General features: G+C 45.3%; 1 non-coding gene across 1 annotated transcript; it reads right to left on the minus strand.

Moving 5' to 3' along the window:
- Positions 1–10,964: 10,964 nt before the first annotated feature.
- LOC114815858 lies at positions 10,965–11,102 on the minus strand. The gene has a single exon (XR_003763660.1). It is a non-coding gene; the product is annotated as a small nucleolar RNA SNORA7 (small nucleolar RNA).
- Between the last annotated feature and the right edge of the window lie 10,284 nt (positions 11,103–21,386).

The raw sequence follows: 21,386 nt of genomic DNA on the forward strand, positions 1-21,386 counted from the left end.
ATCTGGGCAGATCACTTTACTAAGGGCTTGAGAAAGTACAATGAATGACACGGGTTTAGGTGGTGTGTGGCGGCTATTTCTAAAGCATTGATACTGGAGATCCAAACAGGGAGGGGATTCAGTAAAATTGTGAGAGACTCTATTCTGCCAGAAGTACAGTAATTAATACACTATTATACACAAATAGACTCTAGGAATGCCATCGTGATCATCCGTTAATCCTCGTTCATCAAAAATGGCTGCACGATGCCAAGCAAGGCTGTCTAATCCAGATTCAGTGTGAAGGAAGTTACATTTTGGGTAAGTCCGTTTATGAGGCGTATCAACCGAGGAAGTTGAGAATGTGCCTCGCTCTTAAGCTACATCAGAGGTGGCCAAACCTAATGAACTAGAGAATTGTAGACCAAAAAAAGAATATGGCTGATGGGAGATCAAAATAAAACTTCCTTAGCAGAAAGGGCAAGCAGATACTCTGGGTGGAGAGGGATAAATGGAAGGGAGGGGTGGAGAGCAAGGTCCTGGAAGTCAGAGGACCTGGGGGAAATTAACTGAGAAAGGCTTGCTGGAGGAGGTGGGAGTTTAGGAGAGATGTGAATGTGGAGAGAGCTGTGGTCTGTCTGATGTTGTGAGGAAGGGAGCTCCAAGCCCAGGGGAGCGGCTTGAGTGGGGGACTAAGGGAGTAGAGGACTGAGTGAGGTACGGCTAGAAGGTTGGGAAGGCATCTAGCCCAGTGTCACATTTAGCTGGGCGTACGACGAAGTGGGAAATCGCTGGAAACCTATCACTCTGCACAAGTCCTACCTTCCCCCTGGATGACACGCTGATGATGATGATGGCCCAAACTGTATATTAGGAAAAAAAGAAGAGCGGAAAAGTTGACACCACCTATTTGCTGGGATTGTCAGTGGGCAGAAAGAAGAGCCAGGCTGAATTCCGACGCCGAGGATTGTTTATTGGAAACTGAACACTAGAAAGGAAGGACTATTCACCCACCTTGGGTTGATCAAGGCAGCCTCTGAGGGAGCCCCAAAACACACCATTCGGAAATAAAACGCAGAAAGCCACCACAAGCTGTAGCAGCCTGGGAGACGCCGTTGGAGAAGGAAGAACCTCCTCTTGGTTTGGTTCTAATGGTCTCTTCCAATTCCTTGCCCTCTCTTTTCCCCACGCTCACCCCCTCCACACCGTTGGCCTTCCTTCTTACCATCCTAGATAAGTGCCGACTCCCTGCTTGCCTGAGATCCACCCGAATCCTCGGGGCATTTCTGGGGTAACTCAAAGCTGCTCCAAATACTCACACTGGAAAGAGCCCGGGCTTGGGAGTCAGAGGTCATGGGTTCGAATCCCGGCTCTGCCCCTTGGCAGCCGGGTGACTGTAGGCCAGTCACTTAACTTCTCTGTGCCTCAGTTCCCTCATCTGTAAAATGGGGATTAAGACTGTGAGCCTCATGTAGGACAACTTGATTACCCTGTATTATCCCAGCGCTTAGAACAGTGCTCTAACAAATACCAACATTATTACATTGGATTTTGGCAGGAAATAGGGGGTGGGCGGGGGAGGAGGAAGCCCACGTCCAGTTCTTCTGCCCGTATAACCAGTCAGCCGAGTTGACATTTTCAATCAGCTGGAGGTTTTCTGCTATTGACGCCCATGTCTGGTTAGTAATGTCTCTCTCCCCCTCTAGACAGGTAGCTCTTTGAGGGCAGGGAATGTGTCTGTTTATAGTTCTGCTGTACTCTTTGAACAGTAAGCTCTCAATAAATATGATTGACTGACTGGCCAATGAGAGTACTGGATTTCTCACTTCATAATGCTCTTTAAGTGCAGTTTGGATTTTTTTTTAAACCAATTTGATCTGATAACCTATCTATGGAAGAGTTCACAGGGACTTTCCAGGTTAGACTGGCAACACTGCATTCATCTTAGTGCTTTCCAACCCCAAAATCTGTTTATCGTGTGTCGATTGCTCCCGGGCACACACTCTGACTGCCCCACAAAAAATAATTTTCCCGAAAAGCACGTGGTATTTCGCTGAAAATAAATAATAAGGGAAATAGCTCGTAGCTACGGACCTAACCAAAAATGTGATGATAAATGAGAATTTATGAAACAGTAGAAAATTGCTTGGATATTGAATCCACAATGCCATATTGAGTGGTTTTTAAGGTTTCTTTTGGTCATTGTGGCTTATTAGCAAAAAGCAGAAGGAATAGACATCGGAGAATCATCTGTCAGATAGCCACACTGATTCTTCCAGAAATGGAGTTCAAGTAACTTTCCGTTCCCAAGTGAGGAGAGAGATTTTCTTAGTAGGCTTACTTGGTGGAAACCTGAGGGCCTGCGGTGCTGGTGGTGGAAGAGGAGTGGGCCTTTCTGCCCGGCCAGGATCTCCTCAGCATGTTGGGGGTCTCTCTAATGATGACCTCCACCAAGATCTCCAGGCCTTCCTCCCTTCCGCTTCTCTCCCCATCCCCCATTCCAATTCTGGCTCCCGTCTAATGCTCGGCTGGGGTCAGGTGAATTGCAAAGGTTGAAGTGCTGTTCGGAGAAGGTCCAGCGTTGGAGAATATCTGTATGAACGCTATAAGAGCTACTGTGTCTGCCAAATGGGGTGGAACTCACCCAACATGGATTCTTCTGAGAGTTCAAGCCTCTTTGTCTCGTTTTGTGCTGTCAAGTCATCTCCGACCCACAGCGAGTCCATGGACACATCTGTCCAAGTACGCCCCACTCTCCATCTGCAATCGTTCTCGTAGTGCATCCATAGAGTTCTCAGTAAAAATAAAGAAGTGGTTTAACAATGCCTTCTTCCGTGCAGTAAAAACTTGAGTCTCCACCCTCGACTCTCTCCCACACTGCTGCTGCCCAGCACGGGAGAGTTCTGACTTGTAGCCAATGGCCTTCCACTCGCTAGCCACTGGCCAAGCTAGGAATGGAATGGGTAGACTGGTAGAGTACTGGAAACTCTCCAGGTACAATCCTGAGAGGCATCAAGGCTCTTTACAATCCTTAAATAAGAAGCAACTCACCTTATGCTGAAGAGAGAACTAGAGAGTGCTCAAAACAATCAGAGCCATTTGCTCTTCTCTTTCCCTTTCCCCAGCAATAGAGGCAGAGGTGACCAAAGCGCAAGAGAGAGAAGAGAGGAGATGCTGAAGGAGAGAAGGAAAAGCAAGAGGGGAGAAGAAGAAGGGGGGAAGCAGGGGAAGAAGAGGGTGAGAGTCAAATTCTGCTAGAGAAGGAGGGATCTAATTACGTAGAGGGTTCACCATTCACAACCCTCAAATACTAAAGCTCTTAGCGGAGCCATCTGAACACTGGCTTGGATTGAAGGAGGACAGAGGAAGGTGAAAATTGAGAAAAGGAAGTGGCAAATGACCGGCCAATTGGGGAGCGGAAGACGGAGGCAACGAGGAAGATACAGAGTTGACTGCAGGATAAAGGAAGGGCAAAGAGAGGGGTTTCCGATTATGGAACGTTGAATAACCCCGTAGGATTCTCTGACTCACCCCACTTCAGAATGAGAGGCTAGGGAGCTGACACAGGCCCCTGAAAAAGGGAGAGAGAGAGAGATCCAAAAGGATCACACTAAGCGACATCAGAAAAAGAGGGTTCCTGTAAGAGAGGAAGAGAAGCTTCCTTCTCCTTCTAAGTGATTCACAATACTGAATCGAGAAGAGGATGGAGTGCACATCAATTATATTAAATTACTGTAGATTGACATATTAAAATTTCTACAGGGATTGCCAGAGGCGGATTGAAAACAGAAATTCAAAACAAGGTGAGGTCATTTGCAGAACCTCAGTCCTACCACTAACTCCCTGCAGCTGAAAGTCCTCCACATTCACCCCGGAATGACGGGGAGGGAAAGGAGAAGTGTTCATTCATTCACTCATTCAATCGTATTTATTGAGCGAGCGCTTACTGTGTGCAGAGCACTGTATTAAGCACTTGGAAAGTACAATCCGACAACCAATAGAGACAAACCCTACCCAGTAAGGGGCTGACAATCTAGAAGGGGGGAGACAGGCGACAAAACAAAGCAAAACAAGTAGACAGGCATCAATAGCATCAATTTAAAAAGGTAGAATTATAGATACAAACACAGCATTAATAAAATAGACTGATAAATATGTTCATATATACAAGTGCTGAGGGACGGGGAGAGGGGTAGAGCAGAGGGAGGGAGTCGGGGCGATGGGGAGGGGAGGAGGAGCAGAGGAAAGGGGGGTTCAGTCTGGGCAGGCCTCCTGGAGCAGGTGAGCTTTCAGGAGGGTAGGGGGGCACCAAAATAGCATTGTGCTATAGTACACTCGACAAAAACACCGAACAAGTCTAATTTGATTGGTGATCATTCTATTTGAGATCTCCCTCCGAAGTTTTTATTCTAGCTTGTGATCACCCTTTCTATGGTACTTGTTCAACGCTTGCTATGCGTCAAGCACTGCTCTAAGCATGGAGCAGATACAAGTTAATTTGGTCGGACACAATCCCTGTCCCATATGGTGCTCACAGTCTAAATAGGAGGGAGAAGAGGCACAGAGAAGTGAAGTGACTTGCCCTAGGTTCCACAGCGGGCAAGTGGCCCAGCCGGGATTAGAACCCAGGTCCTCTTACTCCCAGGCTTGTGATCTATGCAATAGGCCGCGCTGTTTCCCCGAGGGCGGGAGTCATGTCTCCTATATCTATAGTACTCATCCAAGTACCTAGCACAGTGTTCTGCACACTGTAAATGCAAATGATCGATTGATCGAACGAGGGAAACAGCCTTCTCGCTTCTTTTCTCCGGAAGAGGAGATGCAGTCCTCGCACGATCAACCAACAGAGGAGACTGTTGGGCAAACATACTTCCGGCCGAAAGAAAGAGAAATGAACTCGACGGGATGGGAAGAGGGATGTCGGGTCGTTCTGTGCCTCACAGTTTCCCCTAAGATCCATGAAGAAGCCCGTCCAGCCGATGCTTCGCATGCTAATTCCCAATACCAGTCCCAGGGTCAACCTTCCTCCTGCTCTCTGTGGGTTTGGCCTCCTAGCAAGAGAAGGTTTTCCTTCTGCTTGGTTATTTCAGTGCCTTGTCAGCCAAATCCACAGAGGACAGATGGAAGTGAGTAATGTTCATCTTTACTTGGGATAATTAAGTTGCTGCTGCCTTCTTCCATTAAAAAGGCTCTGGCTTATCTTATACAAGCCAGCAGATGTTTTTGAAGTGACTAGCAGCTTCTTTGCTTGATAATAAGCAAGAATAAGTGGTCCCTTAACTAAATAAAAAGGAGTAATAGGCATGAGCAAAATTTGCCCTGCACCAACAGTTAAAATGCATCAAACAGAACTATTCCGTCATGAAAATGATCTCCTTTTGAAGATTTTGCTGACATAAGGACTTGGTAAAAACACTTTCCCTCCTCCTTGTTATTGCTAGGATCAGGACCAGAAAGAGCCGGTATAATTGGCAGAACGCATACCGGAGAGATTATGTTAGGGGAAAATCAGGTTTTAATATTTTAATCGGGAACACGGCAGGATTTTTCGACCCTCCCTGTCATTTTGCACTTTTAGCCATCATTCGGTGATCCGGATCTGAAACGAGAAGTCTTTTTTTCTTCTACAATAGGATTATAAATTAAGACGATCTAAAGGCCCTTGTGGAGGTTATGGAAATGTTGACTACAATTGCTTACCCGAAGAGCTTCTTTTTGGTCCATTATGAGCTCCTCATTTGGGGACATACAATACACCGTTTCCAGGAAGACAGATGTGGGTGTGACTGGAAACAAGACAGAATCATTATTTGTTGCCCAAAAGAAATAATTCACTGCCTTGGAGTTAGAGAAGTGCAATTTTATGAGGCTGGTAGAAATCTTACTAAAACCGGTGGGAGAAGAGTATATGAAAGAAAAACAAAATTCATGAATTCATTTCAATTTGCTAGGAGGGATTACACTGAGGTGGAGTTAGAGATAAGAATATTTTGGTTTTCCCAGTTGCATCACTGGTTGCCAAGTGACTGTCTCGCCAAGTCTCTAAACTACCATTCTGTGTTTCAGCTTCTCCTGATGGAAAATGAGAATAATTCAACTTGCCATGTGCTTCACAGAGCTGTTGGGAAAGCAAATGTTTGTAAAATGCTATAATATTTCTAGCGAGAGGACGACTGGGAGAAAAAAACAAAAAGCGTGAGAAAGGACACAGTATCCTTCAAAGAGGGTCTACGGATAGGGAGTTTTATCAGTGCGTGTGAGCACGTCTGAGGTGATTGTTGTGCGCCTGACGAGTCCTTCTGTCAGTGAGTCAGTCGTATTTATTGAGCATTTACTGTGTGCAGAGCTCTGTACTGAGCACTAGGGAGTATACAATATAACAATACTGTATTATTGCTATTGTTTTTGTCTGTCTGCCCCGATTAGACTGTAAGCCCGTCAATAGGCAGGGATTGTCTCTATCTGTTGCCGAATTGTACATTCCAAGCGCTAAGTACAGTGCTCTGCACATAGTAAGCGCTCAATAAATACTATTGAATGAATGAATGAATGAATGAATGAATACAACAGACACAATCCCTGCTCACTAAGAGTGTACGGTCTTCGTCATTCCATGGCCTAGTGGAAAGAGCACAGGCCTGAGAGTCAGAAGACTTGGATTCTAATCCCAACTCTGTCTGCTGTGGGATCCCGGGCAAGTCACTTAACTGCTCCGTGCCCCAGTTTCCTCATGTGTAAAATGGGGGTTGAATACCTATTTTCCTTCCAATTTAGCCCAAGAGCACCACATTAGATTTGGACTATGTCCAATCCGCACATACCGTATCTACTCGGGCGGTTAGTACTGTGCTCGACACATAGTAGGCGCTTAACAAATACCACAGTGATTATTATTATTAGTAAGAGTAATAGTAGTGTGTGCAAGAAAAGATCGCTCCCTGCTACACTCCTGCATTTGCAAACCTGGGGAGGATTTCTTCTCTACAACTTGATCTTCTTGAAGCCGTGTGTTCTGAGGGCCACCCCTCTTCTCATTAGTGTTTGTCAGGTTAGCATTGTCTTCTGCTGTTTTCTCTCATCCCACAATGTGGAAGCCTTGCCCCACTAGGTCTTTAAAAAACCCATTTTTGGTCTTCCCATTTAAGGCCTCTGAATTTCAGAACACCATATGGCAGCTGTTGGGGTGGCCAGTATTCATCCATTCGGTTCACGTGTTTCACCCCGTGAAGATATCAGTCAGTCAGTCAATTGATTTTACTGCACATTGCACTGTATAGCATTGTACTAAACACTTGGGAGAGTAGAATATAATAATGAACAGACACATTCTCTGCCCACACCTGGCATCGGTTCTACGCTGGTGGCTTTTGATCCGGACATTTTTTCTTTTTCTTCTTCTTCTTTAAAATGGTATTTGTTAAGAGCTTATTCTGTGCCAGCACTGTATTAAGCACTGGGGTAGATACAAGCTAATCAGGTCGGACGCAGTCCACGTCCCTCGTTGGGACTCACCGTCTTAATTTCCATTTTACAGATGAGGGAACTGAAGTTCAGAGAAATAAAGTGACTAGCCCAAGATCACACAGCATTTAAGACACCAGGCACGTCAGCTGCAGGCTGATCTATAATACCGGTCTTTCACTTCAAGCGTCAAGTACTTTAGATGTAGTACGATCCTGCCTATGTATCCGCTCACTTAGTGGCAAGTCTCTGAGTAGGATGGTAACGATCCTGCCTTCGTATCCGCTCACTTAGTGGCAAGTCTCTGAGTAGGATGGCAACCTGGGAAGGTGGCTCTAAATCCTATATAAAGTGACCTTCCCACCGAAGGTAAAATTCATCTACGGATGTGCGTGTTGTTGAAAAAAGTCACAGTTCTCACCACACCATGCGTCCGAAAATATTGTCCTATATTCTTTGTGCACCACAATTGAGGTCTACAGCACCTAACGCTTGCTTCACTTTTGCCTCCTTGTCTCACGATCTTATATGAAGTTTCTGATTGAAAAAAAGCTACTCCCTCCCTGATTACAAAGGACTCCCTGTTGCAATTGACTCCCAGTTTTCCGTTGAGATGCAGCATTATCTAAGGTTATGTTTTACCGTAGCCCTAAAAGTTTTTCCCTGTCTGATTTGCTCTCTCTCTCCCAATTCCGGGTCACCACGTCGAAACTGCCCGGGTATTCGATTGTCATCCTTTCTCTTCACAGTCGCAACCCGCTGCAGTTAAGTTGAGGTGAAAATAGCTTCAGTGATAGAAGACTGACTTTCATTCCATGACTTTGCCACTTGTGATCCTATGATGGATCCATCTGATGACGAATATGGCCCATAAGTGATGCCGATAGAACCGTACAGGGGGTCGAATATGGATCCAGATCGCTGAATTACAAAGAAAAATGGATAGCACTACAGTTCCGAAGACATTTCTTTCTTTATATTAATGTCCGTCTCCCCCTCTAGACTGTGAGCCCACTGTGGGCAGGGAATGTATCTGTTTGTTGTTGTATTGTGCTCTCCCAAGTGCTAAGTACAGTGCTTTGCACACAGAAAGTGCTCAATCAATACGACTGAATGAATGAATGATTGAATGAAGACATTTCATTAGGTCTGGAGCCCAAAGTCAAGGTAATAATAATAATGATAATGTTGGTATTTGTTAAGCGCTTACTATGTGCAGAGCACTGTTCTAAGCGTGGGGGTAGATCCCGGGTCATCAGGTTGTCCCACGTGAGGCTCACGGTTAATCCCCATTTTACAGATGAGGGAACTGAGGTACAGAGAAGTTAAGTGACTTGCCCGCAGTCACACAACTGACAAGTGGCAGAGTGGGGATTCGAACCCATGACCTCTGACTCCCAAGCCTGTGCTCTTTCCACTGAGCCACGCTGCTTCTCTACCACGACACTCTTGTCTGACAGTCTCCCAAAGGATGTGTTGGTCTTCTAAATTAGATTTTCTCCAGTGTGTTGTCTAGGTAACATAAGGGAAACAATATTTCTAATAAACTACCTAGTAAAGAACTCCGATAGCCTTGTCTTCCTTTGCTGCCGTCTCACTGGTGATGGGGCCTACGATTGAGCCCTTATTTCCACCCAAATCAAAGATCTGGAGAGGTTTGGGTGCACCTGGAAGCAGTGAAGCGAGACCAGATGGCCTCTTGAAGACCCTCCCAACTCTTCTAGGTTTCTAAGTTCTTCCTGTTAGTGTCTCAGGAGGTGGATTTAATTCGGGGAGTCAAGGCCACAGGTCTTTGTTCGGTGATTCTGGCTGCAGAATGTCGAGACACCAGACCAATCTCAAATTCGCCCTGATTAGCCTGCTATGACTCTACCCCTCTTCTGCTCAAGAATATTACTTCTGATCAATCATTCATCAGTCATCCTCCCCCTGCCCCCTGGCTATGGTTGTTCTTTCTCAGCTGTCTCTAGTCCAGATCATTTAGAGAAGCAGCGTGGCTCAGTGGAAAGAGCGCAGGCTTGGGAGTCAGAGGTCACGGGTTCTAATCCCAGCTCCCCCGCTAGTCAGCTGTGTGACCTCGGGCAAGTCACTTTATTTCTCTGTGCCTCAGGTACCTCATCTGTCAAATGGGGATTAAAATGGTGAGCCCCACGTGGGACAACCTGGTCACCTTGTATCCCCCAACGCTTGGAATAGTGCTTTGCACATAGTAAGCGCTTGACAAATACAGTTTCTTTATTTTATTTTTATTTTCCATCAGGGTTATCACGAGCAAGGTACATCAGTCAGTCAGTCTGTCATTCATATTTATTTAACACTTACCGTGTGCAGAACACTGTTCTAAGCATTTCAGAGAGGACAATACAACAATATAACAGACACGTTCCCTGCCTACAGTGAACTTACAGTCTAGAAGGGGGGACAGACATTAATATGAGCAAATGAAATTATAGATATATACCATAAGTGCTGTGGGGCTGGATGGGGGAGATGAATAAAGGGAGCAAGTCAGGGTGATGCAGAAGGGAGGGGGAGAGGAGGAAAGGAAGGCTTAGCCTCTTGGAGGAGATGTGCCTTCAATAAGGCTTCGAAGGCGGAGAGAGTGACTGTCTGTCAGATATGAAGAGGGAGGCCAGAATCAGGATGTGGGCGAGAGGTCGTTGGTGAGACAGACGAGATGGAGATACAGTGAGAAGGTTAACACACTGAAGGAGCAGAGTGAGCGGGCTGGGTTGTAGTAGAAGAGTAGGAAGGTGAGATAAGAGGAGGCTAAGTGATTGAGTCCTTCAAAGCCCATGTTAACAATAATAATGTTGGCATTTGTTAAGTGCTTACTATGTGCCGAGCACTGTTCTAAGCGCTGGGGTAGATACAGGGTAATCAGGTTGTCCCACGTGAGGCTCACAGTTGATCCCCATTTTCCAGATGAGGTAACTGAGGCCCAGAGAAGTGAAGTGACTTGCCCACAGTCACACAGCTGACAAGTGGTGGAGCCGGGATTCGAACTCATGACCTCTGACTCCCAAGCCCGGACTCCTTCCACTGAGCCACGTTGCTTCTCAAGCTTCTGTTTGATGTGGGAGGTACGTAGCAGCCCTCACCCTTATCATCCTGATGGAATCATCCGTCATTTGTCATGACCATCTGGGTGGGTCAGAGGTTACAGAATTTCCGAGCTAGGAATAGATTACTCCTGACCCGATGGCACCAGGTGTGTCACGGAAGGCCAGGGTTGGTCACCTTTACTGCTGGCCTCAAAGATGGCTTAGGTCAACCCCAGCGTTATTAGAATGAATGGTCTTTATATCTTGTCGAATGCTGCCGCGTCGTCGCCGACCCACAGCGACGCCACGGACGCGTCTCTCCCAGGACGCCCCACCTCCATCTGCAATCGTTCTGGTAGTGGATCCGTAGAGTTTTCTTAGTAAAAATCTAGAAGTGGTTTACCATCGCCTCCTCCGAGCGGCCAATTTGAGTCTCCGCCCTCGACCCTCTCCAGTGCCGCTACTGCCCGGCACAGGTGAGTTTGTAGCAGATGGCCTTCCGCTCGCTAGCCACTGGCCAAGCTAGGAATGGAATGGCTAGGCCTCTGCTTGACTCTCCCTCCCACAGTCGAGACTGGTAGACTACTAGAAAGTCTCCAGGTGCGACCCTGAGAGGGGAGGTCTTTATACAGAAAAGCTCTAAATAAGATGCTTCCCGCTACAGAAACGGCAAGGTCTAATGGAAAGAGCACCGGCCTGGGAGTCAGAGAAGCCGGGTTCTAAACCTGCCTCTGCCACTTGCTTGCATGCAAGTCAATGAATTTCACTGTGCCTCTGTTCCCTCGTCTGCAAAATGGGGATACAATGGCTTATTCTCCCTCCTACTTGGGCTGTGACAGGCCACTTGGGGCCTGACTGTCTTCTATCTACCCCGGTGCTTAGTACAGCGCTTGGCACACAGTAAGCGTCTAACAGATGCCATAATTAGGGCTCTACTGTGTCATTTTGCTCCCTCTCCAACTTTTCCAGGACTCCTGGGCTCAGAGAGCCCATAGACCTGGCCAAATCTTAGCAGTGTGCTCCAGTGTCTGGAGTCAGAGCCTTTGGCCTGTTGGAGCCATAAAACTGTATAGCCAGCACCCACAGTATCTTAGCTCCCCTTTGCTGCTGCCTTCAATGTTTTTCCTATTTGCACTCTCTAAGATGACTTTTAAAGTAAGATCTCCTGAAGTAGCCAGAAAATCTTTGGGAGTCGCCTAAAAATTTAGCCGGTGGAAATGACAATCCATTTTCTACCCAAGAAATAGGATGTAACTCACTGAGTAGTGAAGCCTCATTAGGTAATGATAAATTAGGCTAAGGAGCTTATTTAATTCAAAAAGGAAATCAAATTCCTTCTATCGAAACAAGATTTCTTTAAAAAATGTGCACATTTTCAGTAGAGTCGAACCGTGGGGTGATATTCATTAAATTGTATTGTGTGAACAGAGCACCATACTAAGCAGTTGGGAGACTACAATATAACAATAAACAGACACATTCTCTGCCCACAAAGAGTTTACAGTCTACAGGTATTCCTCTAGCTTAGTGATTTTTCACCAGTGATATTGCACTCATTAGTAATTGATTCTGGGCCCATGTCCTATGGAAAGCTGCGGGAGAGTGAGGACAATTCATTTTTGCATTTGTTTTATCCAACTGGTAAATCCCTTTGATGGAAGGAATGAAAGTTTCCAATGTCCCTTTTTTTAACCACTTGCTCTGCTGACTTAGTGTTCTCTTCTGGATATACTATTCTCTTCAGTTCCTCAAGTACCACTCGTACAATATTTCTTAAAAAAAACCCTCTTATTTTATCTTCAATAATATGTAGAGTAGCTGACAAAGCAACTCTCTTTCCCACTCAACGTTATTGCCTTCACTTTTTTGGTTCTTTCTGCTCATCTCCCCTGAGGGAGAACAAGTTTAGGGTAACAATAAATCAAGGGTAATATCCAGCAGGGTCTTGATGAGGACAGCCAACTCTGAAATTCCCCTGTTGTAAATAACGTACGGCTTCAGTGGCCACTGGCCTCTCCTCCAAAGGTGTCAGAGCCAGAGCAGGACACCCATCAATTTCTGTCCCGCATTCCCAGGAACAAGAAATCGGAAAAGATCAAAGCCACGGAAGGAAATTCAGACACCGGGTCTACTTCTTAGGAGATCATTATCTTCTTGGTTATTTTGCCTCCCTTTTAGCAAAGTTGCCAGATTCACTGAGCAGCTCAAGGAGCCTTGATCTGCCTCCTTGGTCTCTGAAAAGAGCAAGTGGAATTCCAAACTTAGATGCAGAAGAAAATGCTATATCCCACTTCCCCAGCTGGTCTCAAGGTTCACTGAGCATCGTGATCTCAGAAATCCAAAGGTGGAGAAGGCCGGTTGGAAAATCACCTAATTGAGCTTCATGTTCTTATGGCATGAATCCTTCATGGATGTGTTTAATTCTTGTTCTTAATTAAACATCTTCTCCTGAGTCTTCTAAGCTAGTAATTTCCAGGTAAATTTCCAACAGCAAGGTTTGCATCCGACCAATAATAATTGTGGTATTTGCTAAGCGCTTAATATAAACCAAACACTGTACTAAACACTGGGGTCGATACAAAATAATCAGATCAATCAATCTAATGATCGATGGAATTTAATAATGTTCAGAGTACTGTATTAAGTACTTGGGAAAGTACAACACAGCGGAATTAGAAGGCAAGCTCCCTGTCCATAACAAGCTTATAGGTTGGACACAGTCCCTTTCCCACATGGAGCTCACAGCCTAAGTAATTATGTTGGTATTTGTTAAGCACTTACTATGTGCAAAGCACTGTTCTAAGCTCTGGGGGGATACAAGGTGATCAGGTTGTCCCAAGTGGGGCTCAGTCTTCAACCCCATTTTACAGATGAGATCACCGAGGCACAGAAGAGTTAAGTGACTTGCCCAAACTCACACAGCTGACAAGTGGTGGAGCAGGGATTCGAACCCATGACATCTGACTCCCAAGCCCGGGCTCTTTCCACTGAGCCACGCTGCTTCTCTAAGTAGAAGGGAGAATGGCTATAAGCAATGTGGCTTAGCGGAAAGAGCCCGGTTTGGGAGTCAGAAGTCGTGGGTTATAATCCCGGCTCCGTCACTTGTCAGTCGGGTGACTTTGGGCAAGTCACTTCACTTCTCTGTGACTCCGTGACCTCATCTGTAAAATGGCGATGAAGACTGTCAGCTCCACGTGGGACAACCTGATTACCTTGTATCTTCCTCAGTGCTTAGAAGAATGCTTGGCACCTAGTAAGCGCTTAATTACCATCATCATTATTATTATTATTATTATTATTAATACCCATTTTACAGCTGAGAATACTAAAGCACAGATCCTCGCCCCGAGTCACTCAGCAGAAAAGCGACAGAGGAGGATTTAGAACCCAGGTCCTCTGACTCCCAGCCCCATGTTCCTTCTATTTGGTCAAGCCCCTTTCAAGTAGAAATGGAATATGCATCTCCCTCAGAAATAGATCACAGTTTTTTAAAAATGGTACATATTGTTCCCGCAACCTTAGTGTAGTGTCCGATGTAATGTACTGGGAATTTAAGAATGTGGCTAAGACCTCATTTGCAGGGTGAAGGAGATTATATGCTCTCATGAGGGCAGAGAACTGAAGAGAAATTGTTGTGGCTCATGGTTTTCCATGTAGCTTGTAATTTAACTGAGATAATGAAAATGTTTATAAGACTTTGATATAGTATACAGAATTACAAAGGACATTTTCCTAGTACATAACTCAAAAAAACAAACAAAAAGCAAACATTGATTGATTTTTCTAGATATAGTTTAAAAGAATTGGATCTGGAGGGGAAATTGGACAAAGATGTCCATTACACCACAGCAGGACAATAATTACGGCTCAGATTTGTCAGAGCCCGGAAAGAACTCAAGCAGGTCACAAGCCCATCCCTAAGCCCTGACAGAAGAGGGTTTTCTCCCCCTCACTTTCCATCACTGTAGAAAGCAACAACCTCCTCCCCGTCTCACAAGCCCCTAACCTTGACGTCACCCTCGATTCATCTCTCCTATTTAACCCACATATTCAGTGTCACCGAATTCTGTCAGATTAACCTTCTCCGTCATTCGAATCCACCCTTTCCTCTCCCTCCAGACGACTACCACATTAATCTAAGCGCTTATCCTCTCCTGCCTTGATTATTGCATCAGCCTCCTTGCTGACCTCCCTGCCTCCCGTCTCTCCCCACTTCAGTCCAAACTTCACTCTGCTGTCCAGATCCATTTTTCTATGAAACCGTTGAGTCCGCGTTTCCTCATTCCTCAAGAACCAATGCCCATACACCTCTGTATCAAACAGAAACTCCTCACCTTTAAAGGCTTTAAAGTCCTAGATCAACTTGTCCCCTCCTACCTCACCTCTCTGATTTCCTCCTACAACTCAGCCCGCAAACTTCGCTCCTCTAATGCCAACCTACTCACTGTACCTCGATCTCCTCTATCTCACCGCTGATCCCTCGCCCGCCTCCTACCTTTGGCCTCGAATGCCCTCCCTTTTCCTACCTGTCTGGTGATTACTCTCCCCACCTTGAAAACCTTATTGAAAACACATCCCCTCCAAGAGGTCTTCTTCTCAAGAGAAGCAGCGTGGCTCAGTGGAAAGAGCCCGGGCTTGGGAGTCAGAGGTCATGGTTTCGAATTCCGGCTCGGCCACCTGTCAGCTGCGTGACTGTGGGCAAGTCACTTAATTTCTCTGTGCCTCAGTTACCTCATCTGTAAAATAGAGATTAACTGTGAGCCCCACGGGGGACAACCTGATTACCCTGTATCCACCCCCAGAGCTTAGAACAGTGCTCTGCACATAGTAAGCGCTTAACAAATACCAACATTATTATTCTCCTAGGCCTTCGTTTCCTCTTCTCCCACTCCCACATCGCCCTTGCGCTTATGTAACTATCCAGAATTTATTTATTTGTATTAATACCTTCCCCCCTCCGCTCAAGACTAAGATCACTGTGGGCAGGGAACATGTTTACCAGAGCTGCTTCTCCCAAGCACTTAGCATAGTGCTCTAGACATCATAAGTGCTCAACAAATTTGACTGATTGATTGATTGATTGGTTTCCAAGTGCAGGCTGGGTAACAGTAGGTGTCAACAGACCCAGGAACTTATTTTTAAGACCCTCCACCTCTGACCTTTTGGATCGTAAGCTCCCTCTAGGCTATAAGCTCCCTGTGGGCAGGGGACATATCTACTAACTCTGTTTTAATGTAGTATCCCAAGAGCTTAGTAAAGTCCTCTGCACACGGTAAGTGCTCGATCAATACAGTTGAATGACTGATCGATTGATTCGACCATGAATAAAATGCTCAATGGGAGATGCCAGAGGTCACTATGGAGAGCGGCAGACTCTGCAGTGAAGCAGCAGGGCCTAGTGGCAAGAGCACGGACTTAGGAGTCAAAAGATGTGGGTTCTAATCCTGGCTCCGCCACTTGTCTGCTGTGTCACCTTGGGCAAGTCACTTCCCTTCTCTGGGACTCAGGTACCTAATCTGGACAATGGGGAATTAGAGTGTGAGGCCCAAGTGGGACAGGGACTGTGACCAACCTTACTATCTTTTATCTACCCCAGTGCTTAGAATAGTGCTCGGCACATAGTAAGCGCTTAATGAATGTCATGATAAAATAATAACTATTATTATTATTATTAAGAAACCAATCGGAAGCCTAGGGATTCTGAAATCCCATTGTCTTTTCTTTTAAATATGTTCTTCCGACATCAGACAGTCATTTTACTACAGTTTATACCCTCTGTGACCTCAAGTATTCATTCATTCCTTTATTCAGTTATATTTATTGATTGCTTAATGTGCAGAGTAATGTACTAAGCGCTTGATAGATTCCAATATAACAATAAACAGATCCATTCCCTGTCCATAATGAGGTTACAGTCTAGAGGACGAGCTGACAGTCAAGAGAAAAGTGGGATGTAGCTATCAAAGACTGGGCAAATCCCCTGTGAATATTAGAATTCAGAAATCAGAAGAAAAAAGCCCTTCTCTGTGCCTCAGTTTTCTCATCTGTAAAAATGAAGATAAGATGTTTATCTGTGAGCCTCCTGTGAGAAAGGGGAGCTGCCTGATGCGATTGTCTTGTATCTACCCCAGGACTTAAAACACAGCTGGGAACATAAGTCCTTAACAGATACTTCAGGTTTTATTATTACTATCATTATTATTAACAGTAGGAGTAGTAATCCCGGCCAATCGATAGCAGTCAAAGAGCTTCATTCATTCATTCGTATTTATTGCGTGCATACTATATGCAGAGCACTGTACTAAGCACTTGGAAAGTACACTTTGGCAACAGCGACCTCAAACCCCTCCCCACCCTTCTTTCCAGGATTTCCCAAGAAGAGTTTCAGAGCCAGAGACACCTGAGCGTATGCTACAATAATTTGTTGCTTTAAAGAATAAATTCCCTAACACAGTGCATCGTGGGGAAAAGAATTGTAGGCTCCAGGGATCCTTTGGACCCCAAACAAAGGATCCCTCAAACAATTTGTTCAACTGGGAAATGGTACCTGGTGGGGAATTTGTGTTCCCCTGGAAATAGGAAGTAAGCGAGGCTTTCAAAGCTTAACATGAAGATAGCCCCATATGAGGAGAACTTGGGGAAGAAATGAGATGAGATGTTTTCTAACAGTCCTGTTAGTCGACTGAAAGGAGATACTATGCTTCGCAACCTGTAGATCTCATAGAGATCCTATGATTGGAGGGTTCCTATCTAAGCCCCTCAAATTGATGAACTCTGTGGTGGGCGCAACAGAAGAAAAATAGTTGATAACATTTTTCGCGGCTCAGTGGAAAGAGCACGGGCTTTGGAGTCAGAGGTCATGAGTTCGAATCCCAGATCTGCCACTTGTCAGCTATGTGACTGTGGGCAAGTCACTTCACTTCTCTGTGCCTCGGTTACCTCATCTGTAAAATGGGGACTGTGAGCCCCATGTGGGACAACCTGATTCCCCCATGTCTCCCCCAGAGCTTAGAACAGTGCTCTGCACAAAGTAAGCGCTTAACAAATACCAACATTATTATTATCCTCTTCGGTCAATCCACTGACTTTTAGAAAGTACAACCCAACAACTAAATAGCTTACAACCATCACCCAAACTCTCCTCGGGAGGTCCTGCTGCGTGTCAATGTCCATTCTTCCAAAAACCCATAAAATCTCCCTCAGAGCAGGGTCAAGTCCTGCCCTAGGCTGACTCTCCTTACCACCGCTCCTGACAAATGGCGGGAGGAAACTGTCAGTGAAAGTGGAATGGAAGGTGAGTTACAGAATTATAGTCTAGGCCCAGGTGAGGCAGGCGTGAGGACATAAGCTATGCTTTTCGACGCTCTAGAATGTAGTTTCTTTTTTTAAAAAAAAGCTATTTACTAAGTGCTATGTGTCAAACGCCATTCTAAGTGTTGGAGTAGAGTCAAGTTAATCGGTTTGGAAACAGTCCCTGTGTATCGTAGAAGGAGGGACATTTTACAGTCAAAGAAACTGAGGCACAGAAAAGTTAGGTGACTTACCTGAGGTCACACAGCAGCAAAGAGGCTGGTCCGGGAAAGGAATCCAGGTCCTTCGACTCCCGGGCCTGTGATTTTTCCACTGGGACACGATGCTTCCCTCTAGTTTAATGAGACAGAATATTAAAGATCCCATTTTACCTAAATGAGGATTTAAGGACCACCGTGGGTCAAAAAGGCATCTTGTTACTTATATGCAAATGTTTGTTTACGCCATCTGTTTCTCACCATTTCTTTGTACAATCGGGTTTGTTGCTGCTCTGTGTAAACATCTTTTTTATTCCATTCTGTAAGCCCCTGTGGACATTCACAAATTGACAGAAATTGGCCAGAAGATAGAATACAACTCTACCACCACATCTGAGCCTATAACAATATGTTTCAGATGATCCCTTCCAAATACCGTAAGACCGTATTTTGTTTTTTTGCCCGGCAATTTTCTAGCAATACTGTATAGCAGTGACTTCAATTTGACATAATCACATCTGGCCCAGAAAGGGGTTCTTATCCAGACTCATTTAATTTCACCTTTTGGAAACTGTGTAGATATCATATGTCTCTTTTCAAAATTCAGAGCGAAAACGCTACACGTCGCTGATGTCATCTCTCAAAGACCACACAGCGGAAGGGTCTTAAACATTTGTCTTTTATGCACTTAGCTCATGTGGTGAGCACCTGAAAATTAGTCTTACGGCTTACGTCCTGCTCGCTCTCTGGCTTTGCCTGTGACTTATAAATCGAGATCATTTGTTTCAGGGGAGCCCTGGATGACCGAAAGGATTTGATCGATCAATCGGTGGTATTTATTGAGCACCTACTGTGATGATGATGGTGGTGTTTGCGAAGCGCTTACTATATGCAAAGCACTGTTCTAAGCGCTGGGGGATACAAGGGTTATCCCATGTGAGGCTCACAGTCTTAATCCCCATTTTACAAATGAGGGAACTGAGGCACAGAGAAGTACAGTGACTTGCCCAAAGTCACACAGCTGACAAGTGGCAGAGCCGGGATTAGAACCCATAACCTCTGACTCCCAAGCCCGGGTTCTTTCCACTGAGACACACTGTGCGCAGAGCACCGTACTAAACACTTGGGAGAGGACGATATAACAGTCGGTAGACACGTTCCCTGCCCACAGTAGGTTTACGGTCTAGATGAGCTTACAGTATACGTGGCATAGTGGATAGACCACGGCCCTGGAAGTCATAAGGTCATGAGTTCTAATCCCGACTCCACTGCTTGTCTGCTGGGTGACCTTGGGCAAATCACTTCACTTCTATGGGAGTTCCCTCATCGGTAAAATGGGGATTGAGACTGTGAGCCCCACGTGGGACAGGAACTGTGTCCAATTGGATTTCCTTATATCCACCCCAGTGCTTAGTAGTAAGCACTTTAAAAATGCCATAATTATTATTATTATGATACGATGAACTGAACTGGGTGCAATAAAAGTCACGGTTCAACGACAGCTACAGAATGAAAGAGCAGAAAACTACAAGGTAATGAGTAATGGGCTTATATTCATTTGTTCATTTGATCAAATTTATTGAGCGCTTACTGTAACAATAATAACTATGGTATCTGTTAAACATTTACCGTGCGCAAGTCACCGTACTAAGCACTGGGGTGGATACAAGAAAATTGGGTTGGCCATACGTACATATACATATCTCAGCCCAGACCAGGTTAGACAACTGGATTTTGGCCTGTGCACGACTATCCACAGCTTCCTGAAAAGTTAGCCCATCTCTCAAAATACCTAACTTCCTCCAAGAATGGAATTGGCACTGGGGCATAATAGTGGGGGGAGAGTGATTTGTGTGTGACTGTGTTCAGAGGGAGAATACTGAACTGTCTCAATGATTGTTCCATAAGTAACTAAAGACAAGATATCTTAAGCTTTGCTCATTTTTCACTGTTAGGCAATTTGCAGAATCACTGCTATTGCTCAAGAAGTCATCTTTTTCTCTTCTTCTGGAAAGGCTTATAGAGCAGTGATAGTTTTCTCCCAACAAAGATGCGGGGCGTGTCGACCGGAGGGATGTGAACCTAGGAGATGATAATATGTGAACTTCCATTTTGTGACAATCAATCAGTCGATCACATGTATTGAGCGCTTACCATGTGCCGAACACTGTACTAAGCGCTTGGGAGAGTACAATATAACAGAGTTGGTAGATACGTCCCCCGCCTACAGTGAACTCACAGTCTAGAGAGGGAGACAGACATTAATATAAATCAATAAAATACAGATATGGATAGAAGGGCTGCAGGGTTGAGAGAGGGGGATGTAAAGTCAGGGTGACGTAGAAGGGAGTGGGAAAAGAGAAAATGGGGGCTTAGTCAGGGCAGGCCTATGGGAGGAGATGTACTTTTAATAAGGTTTTGAAAGTGGAGAGGATGATTTTTGGGTGTGAAGAGGGAGCGCGTTCCAGGCCAGAGGCAGAAGGTGGACGTGAGGTCAGCGGCGAGATAGAAGTGATTGAGGTAGAGTGGAGTACAGTGAGTACACCATACAACTGTTTAACCAACTCTAGCTTGAGTGGAGATTGATGGTTTTATCGCCCAGGTTGTAAGCTCGTCACGGGCAGGGCACAGGTCCGCTAATTCTGTTGTACTGTCCTCTCCCGGGTGCTTAGAACGGTATACACAGCACATAGTAAGCACTCGATAAATACAACTGATTGATTGGTGGACAGCCCAGATTCGAAGATGCCGATCTCTAAGCCTTCATCGACTCTTTTTTTTGGGGGGGGGGGTGTTTGTTCAAATCTTACTGCGTGCCAGGCACTGTACTAAGCACGGGGTAGATACAAGTTAAGCTGAACTAGTCCATGTTCCACACGGGGCTCACGGTCTTAATCCTTACTTTGCAGATGAGGTAGCCGAAGAACGGAGAAGTGAAGTGACTTGCCCAAGGTCCCAGGGCAGACAGGTAGTGGAGCCGGGATTAAAACCAAGATCTTCTGACTCCAGACCCGTGCTTCTTCCTCTAGGCCAAGCCGCTTCTTCAACTTGGCACATTATCCAGCCAAAATGATAAAAGAACATCAGACAGAAGTACATGATCCCTGTCTTCGAGGAGTTTATGAGGCAGCAGGGGAGATCATTTAATCAATCAAATTTACTGAGCACTTCCTGGATGTAGAATATTGTTCTAAGTGCTTGGGAGAGTGCAATATTATGGAGTTGGTAGATTTGTTCCCCGTCAACAAGGAATTTACGGTCACGAGAGGTAGGCAGACTGTAAAATAAATCACGTGTATGTACCTCATCATCATTATAATAATAATGGTCATTTGTTAAGCTCTTATTATGTGCCAAGCACTGTTCTAAGCGCTGGGGTAATAAAAATAATAAT

The sequence above is a fragment of the Ornithorhynchus anatinus genome, chromosome 12, assembly GCF_004115215.2.
Source record: "Ornithorhynchus anatinus isolate Pmale09 chromosome 12, mOrnAna1.pri.v4, whole genome shotgun sequence".
Lineage (NCBI taxonomy): Eukaryota > Metazoa > Chordata > Mammalia > Monotremata > Ornithorhynchidae > Ornithorhynchus > Ornithorhynchus anatinus.